Source organism: Camellia sinensis, chromosome 10 (assembly GCF_055761805.1).
Source record: "Camellia sinensis isolate YWXY chromosome 10, ASM5576180v1, whole genome shotgun sequence".
Classification (NCBI taxonomy): Eukaryota; Viridiplantae; Streptophyta; class Magnoliopsida; order Ericales; family Theaceae; genus Camellia; species Camellia sinensis.
The window spans coordinates 155,803,314-155,812,082 of NC_138970.1; the positions used below are offsets into that span (position 1 = coordinate 155,803,314).

General features: G+C 30.2%; 2 long non-coding RNA genes across 2 annotated transcripts; one reads left to right on the forward strand and one right to left on the reverse strand.

Annotated features, from left to right (window-relative positions):
- Positions 1 to 335: 335 nt before the first annotated feature.
- Positions 336 to 1,718, forward strand: LOC114282273 (uncharacterized). Its single transcript, XR_014342785.1, has 2 exons — positions 336 to 640; positions 1,432 to 1,718. It is a non-coding gene; the product is annotated as an uncharacterized LOC114282273 (long non-coding RNA).
- Positions 1,719 to 2,398: 680 nt separating this feature from the next.
- LOC114282271 (uncharacterized) lies at positions 2,399 to 5,651 on the reverse strand. The gene is made up of 4 exons (XR_014342784.1): positions 5,324 to 5,651; positions 3,862 to 3,991; positions 2,899 to 2,937; positions 2,399 to 2,656 (listed from the first exon to the last, which is right to left on the reverse strand). It is a non-coding gene; the product is annotated as an uncharacterized LOC114282271 (long non-coding RNA).
- Positions 5,652 to 8,769: the final 3,118 nt, after the last annotated feature.

The window sequence follows — 8,769 nt, forward strand, 5'->3', positions numbered from 1 at the left end:
AACACAAAAAAAGAATTTCTCTAATAATATCCTACAACTAAAAAGTGGGTGTTTGGGAAGTGGGCTTTTTTGTAGGTTTTTTTAATTGTAAGATATTATTGGAGAAAAAAAATTTTGTGTTTGGGAAAATAGTTAGGTTTTTTTGCAGTTGGATGTGATGTTTGTGAGAGAAAAATTGAAATGATTATGGAGTTTGATGTGATATTTTGTTTGGATTTTTTTTTTTTTTTTGTAACTAATTTGTCTTTTAGTGAAAAAAAAAAAAAAAAAAAAAAAAAAAAAAAAAAAAAAAAAACCTAAAACCTAACTCCGCAAACACCCCCAAAACCTACAAAAAAAAAAAAAAAAAAAAAAAAAAAATCACTTCCCAAACACCCACTTTGACGTCCAGTCCATGCCCAGCCCTAGTTCCTCTCTCTCTCTCTCTCTCTCTCTCTCTCTCTCTCACATCTAAGATCCAAATCGTGAGGTAGATCAAAATCCAAATCCCATGGCCAGTCGCCACTCCTTCGTCGGAGCTGTGTGTGAAGTTTTTGGAGACTTCGTCGGAGCGTCAGTGGTGGGAACCATGGAAACTACGTTACATGTTCATCGTCAAATTTGATTTCATCAAGCTTTGTAAAACCATTGCCACTCACTAGTGAGTAATTCATTCACAAACTATTCTTACAATCCTTTACTCTTTTTTTATTTGTTTTTCCTGATTCCATTATAATAGTTGCTCTGTTTCTCTTTTGATTTTGATCCTTTTGTATTAACATGGAAAAATTAGAGATTTTTTCCCCCTTAATTAATGTGATTATTGTGATTTTAAATTACACAATAAGAGGGAAGATGATTTTTTGGCAAGTTACTTGATTTCCTTTTGTTCTAAACCTGCAACAATACTAAAATCTTTGAGGTGTGCTTTAGGTTTGGATTTCCTTTCATTGATCCATTTTTGTACTTGTTGCTTTTTCTGTAATTTAATTAATTTTGACCTCGTTCTGATTAAGGCAGCCACTACGTGGTACACCTATTGGTTATGTTACTCCTTGATCTAGCTTTACAATTTCAAGTCACCAAATAGTCTTTGAACTGTTTGTTAAAATGTCTGGCCCAGAAATGTTTATTTTGAAATGATAAAGGATTAAATATGTTATATGTGATCAAGTCACCTATTGGTTATGTTACTCTTGGTTTATTTTCCAACTCTAATGTTTAGGACAAATGATTTGGTGATTACACTTGGCTTTGTGACAAATCTTTGTTTTGTCACTTGGGTTTTGTTAGAAATGTATTTTTTACAACGTATTCTATTGGATTAGTTTGGTCATGAATTATTGTTGCTGCCACTTTTTTCTTCCCATGACTTTCTCAAAACAACTAATTTATCATTGGTTTGTTGAGTTTCTATCCTCGTTTTTATAATTGCTTTTGTGGGTATATCAGAGGCACTATAGGTTGAAGTCAATGGAAACTACTGCTGAATGCACTCTGCCACCATTGGTTCGCTTCGTCAAGGGTAAGCTTGTGCACAATGGACCCAGGAGTTCTTTAGAGAGAACACACTGCGTCTATTAATTTTGTCTTCCAAAATTGAGTTGATTTTCTTATTGAGTGCTATAAATGGACTTCGTCTACTCAATTTAACTGTCAGACTTAGTGATTCATGTCTTTCTCTTTTCTATACCGCAACAATATTTATCACAGCAATATTTCTCTTTATTTTGATCCAATATTCATCTTATTTATCATATCAATGTTCAACTTTTGCAAGCCCATAAAGATGGCACTCAAGTTGTTGCAAATTTACAAAGACAAGTAGTTCAGTCACGGCTGATTCCTTGATTACTTGGAGGCAAACATATATCTAATGGATGTTTTGGTATCAGGGTAAACTATTACAAAGAGGAGATTGTGATAAGTTGTGATTATCATTATATATTAATTAATTTGCTGCTTAACTCACTACAACAAAAAATAGTTTTGGCAACACGACAAAGTTCGTCGCCAAAAGGCAGAAATCGTTGGCGAAGAGCTTTCACGACCCATAGAGTTTCATCAGTAACCCGTTGCCAAAAGTGTGTCGGGAAAAGTTTTTATTGACGAAAAATTCATTGCGTCGCCAAAAGTATGTCTTTAGCGACAAACATCTTTGTGGGCAAAAGCCTTCAACTATCGTCACCAATTTACCATTGCGTCGATAAACGTGGTTCAAATAAGATGATTATGTGTCATTTTTGCCGACTCAAATTTGCATCGGTAAAAATGATACTTTTGGCGACAACTTGATTGCGTCGGCAAAACATTTAATCGTTTTATATAAAAAAATTAATTTGGTATTTGGGATAGCAAAAATTACTATCACTAATAAAAAATTACTTTCCAATAAAAAATTATTAAATAATATCCACACTTTAATTCATTGACATCCAAATATATATATATATAAATTCTATTTATCCTGTTCTTACAATCCAAACTTTAAGTTTATGTACAACAATACCTAAAGTTAAACCAAGTACAAAATAAATAAAATCAAGTCAATTCCAATTGGAACGATGTGTTTAATACAACTATAGCATCACTAATGACAATATGCAAATGCATGTGAACAAACCTCTTCTCATTTCCAATTAGCACTCAAGCAAGGTCATAATCCATCTTCAACAACCTACATTCAAGAAAGAAAAAGAATCTTTTTTTTATTGTTAATATTGTCATAAATGAAAATTTAAACTTGCAAATTTAGAGAATTGAGATTTAAGGGAAATGCATGAAGAAATCTCAATAGAATTGAGTTAAAGCATTGACAAAAAAGAAAAAAATCCCAAGCGGCAACAGTAACATGGGGGGAAAAAGAATTTCAAATAATTTAGAATAACAAGAGAAAAATAAACAATAAATTAGCTATACCTGGCACAATAGTTCACCACCAAATATTGCTAAATCAATCTACAAAATAAAGTTCAATTATTTTGATAAGTAAAAATAAGATAATTCAAATTAAATAACATAAAAAGAAACCAGTTTGTAACATCTGAGATGAATACACAGTCATGTATATGTGTGTATGACTATTAGAGGTTTGAGAAATTCTATATAAACGCAAAAAAATAAAAAAATAAATGAAAATAAAAACAAGGTGAAAAGGAAAATGTAAGAGCTCGCAGATTTATTTATTTATTAATGCTTTGGGCTATATGAACTCTAACAAGCATTCATGGTAAAACATGACTCTGCTGAAGTCCACTCTGTTAAAATGAATCAAGACAATGATATATGTGTGTGCGTGTGTGTGCGTGTCACTGCAATATTTTCAACCAGAACATGCAAGAATTAGCAGCAGCTAGAACCTCCGTGTTGTATCCAAAGTGGCAACAGAACAAAAAAGCCAATGGCATGAAAAATTAAGATAATTACAAAGTCAACCTTTAATAACCCACAAGAGCATAAAACTTAGTGCAGATTCCATTAAAGAGGAACAAAAAAGGGAGGACTGACATTAAATGGGAAAACAATGAGACTTTACTCACTCCAAGTAATATAACAATTTGATCTCCAACAGAGAGACTATTACAAGGAACTTCAACAGTTGAGCTCAACTCTTCCGCATCACCCCCCTTAGGCCTAGGTGACCATTGATCAAGCAAGTGTTACTAAGTTCACCATTCATTGACTTCCCACACAAACCCCAGAAACACACCGAATTCTGTGAATATCTATGAATCTTATTTCAAATTCATTTTAAAATCCACCACATTATTTGGATAAATCAGTGATGCACCAGTGTATTTTTTAAGATTCAATTGAGAGAATAAAAAAAGGAAACATAAGATAGAACCAAAAAAACTACTTTCAAGAGAACAAGAAAGGTACCAATGCGACCGATTTTCATTTCTAAACGGGCAAGGACTCTAAGTGCAGACTGAGCACCTAGACCAGGTGTTTTTGTCTTGTTTCCACCAGTGGCACGGAGCTTAATATGAAGGGCATTGATGCCAAGTTCCTGTTCCATAAGAAAAGTCAATGTCACTAAAGAAAAGTAGCAGCATAAATTAAAATAAATCCAAAATACAACAAAGAATTGTCCAAACAACCAAACAAAAGCATTGAAGTTTAAAAACTTCATTTATAAATTTCATTAACAAAAGAATCATAAAAGTGAGTGATATAATTAAAAACAGTCAGGCCACAAAATAGGTTAAACATATCCAAGAATCTATTGAAGAAGATGAAGAATTGTGGGGTTGTTAAGCGAAGATTGGTTGGAGATAGAGGGGATTGAGGCCATTGTTGGGTTTCAAATCAGAGCAACCAACTTTATCATCAAACTTTATATCTATCTGCCCACTGTTTCGATTATTTGTTTGTATAAAGAGAGTTTTTAAGGTATGATACAGCAATAATCAAAGTGGCGCAGCGGAAGCGTTTAACCAATAATGTTAAACTCTTTTGTTCTAAACTTCAGAACAGAGTTCATTCCAACTATAATAAAAAATAAATAAAAATAAATAAAAAAAAAAGGACCTTTTTTTAAAAATTCAACAAAGTCAAGCCTCTGCACAATCATGAAAACAGAGCAGCAGTTTGTATCACATCCTTAAACTGTAACAAATACCATGAAAAATAGGACTATCAACTTCCACCACATGACATGCCTCTAGGAATTAAAAAGATTTATATTAGAATTCCGGAACATTATTCATCATTCTTAAAAACAAAAAAATTGATACTTTGAAACAACAGAATTCAAGTTAATTGAAAAGGACTTGGTAGTCTTGAAATCAATCAAGTGTTGATTAATTTGGGAGGAAAGGTGAGTGCTGACAATGGGTTTTTTTTTTTTCATAAAAAAAATGATGACCCATCTATTCTATTTTATTATATAAAGCATACAGTCTAATTTGTTTGTAATTGTTTTGTATATGTTAGCAGAGAGATTTTCGGGTAATCCATAGAGGCAGATCAGAAGGCATAGAGGCAAAGTCCCCAAATTTGTATCATGTAAAACACAAATAGGAATCATATATCAAATTTATTTTCTAAAAGCATTACAAGAACCAATCAAACAACCTAATAAGCAGTTCCAATATCGAAAAAAATATAAAAATAAAATCAAATTGTTCATCTGTTGGAAGTCAAATGAATATATCCTTATTTCTAATATTAAACACATACAAGGAAACTGAATCTCTTCAGTTTTCTTATTTTCATCTTCTTGGGTCCCAAACCCTAAAATCCTCATTCTTGTAGGAAAAATGAAGGCGATTATATAAACATATATATCTATATATAAGAACACAGAATACACAGAGAAAGAGAGGCAGAGAGTGCTTACCAGGAAGAGAGAGATGAAAGAGGTGATAATGATGTAGAGAGAGAAAAGAGAGATTAAGAGAGGTCGAATCGTTCGATACAGAGGAGTGTTGTAGAGATCGGTTGGGGTTTGCGATTAATTGTTTGAGATTGCATTTTTCTTCATAGTCTGCATTTCCATGGCTCTCACTGAACCCTAACTTCAAATAAACGGTTACGATACACACACACACACACAGGCAATTCTAGAGACTAGAGAGTTGGTGGTTTCAGAGATAGTAAACTAAGAAAACTGAATTAGGACTAATGAATCAGAAAGATAGGCAATGAGATTTTGGAAAGGAAGAGTCATGTTGTGATTAAAAAAAATATATATATATATATATATATAATGATACTTAATTGAAAGATAACATAAAAAATAAATATAATTATATATTAATTAGAAGGTGTGATTAAAAAATATATATAATTACATTTAATTGAAAAGTAACATAAAAAAATAAATATTATCACACTTAACAAATTAAGTGTGATTAAAAATATCAATTTAATTTTTTTTATCACATTTTTAATAAAAGTGAGATATTTTTATTTATCAAAGTGTAATTTTTAACTGTTTTTGTAATAGTGTAGAACTTTCCACCGCCTCAATTTTTAGAGGCAAATCACCATATATATTTTTTTTTTGGAAAAAATTAAAACTAATTTAAGAAGTATAAAAATCAAAAATATACTTTTAAAATTATAAAAATTATTTGTGACCTCCTAAAAGATAAAATTATACAAAAATAATAAGTATTTTTTTTTTTCACCAATTTTTTTTTTTTTTGTCTTTTAGAAAAAAATTCTGAAACAAGTGTTCTAAAAATAAAACCAAATATATTAAAATTGATATTCTAACCACATTCTTCGGAAAAGTTTAAATTATCTCAAATTAGTCATCTTAACTTAAGAGTGTGTTTGGGCTTGATGGGTTCATTTTGTAATCTAATTCGATAATCACTTTAATTTTACAATTCAATAACTATAATATTTAAAACTCTTTGAAAAGTTATAATAAAAATATAAATCACTAAATCACTTCATTTCAGCAAAACCTTTACCGACAAATAGTGTCATTGTCGCTAGATGTTTAACTCTTTGCCCACGCCAACTTGTTGTCACCAAAAGTAAGCACACTAATAATGACACTTATTGTGTTGCCAAAAAATAAGCCTCATAGCTAAAATTTTTGAAATTTTGATGCCAACTAATAATTTTGATGCCTAGTGAATATTATGTTTTTTTAGTGACAGTAGTAAATTGTATTGGTAAATGTTTACTTTTACAAACAAAATTGATTACTGTATCACCAAAAATATAATTTTTGCTATAAAAAATTAACATCGTCGTCAAAAATATAATTTCTTGTAGGTACTTGTTATACTATGGTGGTATTTGGAATCTTTTGTTTGTCAGCTTTGGTTTTTCTCTTACTCAGTGCAAGTTGTTGGGCGTTCTATATGGGAAGACAGGATTAGATTATTTGAAATGAGAGTGACTTATTTTATTGCTGACTAGACTTCTGAACGTCAAGTTTGACAATTTAAAAAGAATTTTTTTTTTTTTTTTTCATCACATGACTTCTCTATTTTTTTACATATTTTTTTATAAAAAGATAAAAATATACTTATTTAACTCATCCCAAACTAGTCTTTTTGCGGATTACTTTTTTGTAGAATGTGTAATTTACGTACTTACTTTTTGGAGAGCCAAGAACATTAGTGCACTATGTTTTCTTTTTAACATTTGAATAATCAGATTCAAATAGGAAGGGAATTTTGGAATACTGAACTATCTTGCCTTTTTTTATTTTTTTATTTTTTATTTTTTATGATATATAAGTTTGGGCCAAGAGGTAGATAGAGGTCAGTGGAAAATATTTTTCTAGACATTTCTTCAATATTTTTTTGAAGTTCTAATTTAGTAATTCATTCATAGTCCACATTATTTTGTGGTATTTATGCAGTATCTTATAATATTTATGTTGTTGGTGCATTGTTTGGAAATATCTTTGAGCAACCGTGATAAAGGCGTCGAAAGAGAGGCGCCAATTTGCCTCGAAAAGTTGTTTTGTTTTGTTTTTTTTTTTTTTTTTTTGTTTTCGTTTGGTTTTGTTTTTTTGTTTTTGTTTTTGTTTTTTTTAAAGGGTTTTTATGTGTATCCTAAAACCTAAACCCTAATAAATAAATAAAAATCAAACCAACACAGCCCAACAAATAAAATAAAATAAAACCAACATAGCCCAACAAATAGAAAAAAAAGAAAAAAAAAACAGTTGGGTTATTGGGTGATAAAATTGACTGATCAGTTAGACTGCTGGCTAAAATTTGTTAATTCCATACAATTTTGTACGAGTCCTTACTATATTTTTATTTCAAATCAGAAAACTTAGAAGAAATAAAAACCTAAACCTTAAATCCTAAATTCTAAAACCACTCCTATACATTAAAAAAAAAAAAATTACAATAGCCCAACAAATAAATAAATAAATAAAAACAACTAAACTAACACAACCCAACCCATATAGTTTTGAACGAGTCTTTCTTTACTATATTTTTATTTCAAATCAGAAAGACTTGGATGAAATAAAAATCTAAACCTTAAATCCTAAACTTTAAACCCACCCCACACATAGCCATCCTTAAAAAATAAAAAAATAAAAATAAAAATAAAAAAAAATTACAACAGCCCACCAAATAAATAAATAAATAAAAACAATCAAACTAACACAACCCAACAAATAAATAAAAATAATAATTAAAACAACCAAGCCAACAGTTTCAAAAAAAAAAAAAAAATCTTTTTCGAGCCACATTCGAGGCCTCAATCTTTTTCCATCTTTGAGTGGACGGGCTTGTTTTGGGCCTTTATTTTTTTAAGAACCTTTTGTGTTTGGGGCAGTAGTAGATAACAACAATGCTAGGTAACTCAAAATTTTGTGGTTCAAATAACTCAAATCACTCAAAACGACGTCGTTTTGAGTGTAAAACGACGTCGTTTTGATAGATTTGAACCATTTGAATCACAAAATTTTGAGTTACCAAATATTTTCCAATAGATAAATAGGATAGTTTAAGATTTTGAATATAATTGTGTATTTTTTGTCCTGTTGATCAACTTTTTTAATGGTTTATTGCTAGTTCATTTAGTTGGCTTTACATTATGGTGCAATGCTAAGGAAATACATACACCATCAGAGTGTTGCAAGGTGAGCCAAATGAACAATGTTGCTCCTTTTTATGTTGTTTACAAAGAGCCAAATATTCAAAATAAATAAAAAGCAAACATTAGTGAGTCATGAATATACTTCATTGTTGTGATTGGTTACTGGTTGGAATTGAAAAAAAAATTCTTGTATGAGGGATGAAATTATATGTTTTTCTCATGAGGAGATAATCATGCATAATGTTCTTACAACTTTGT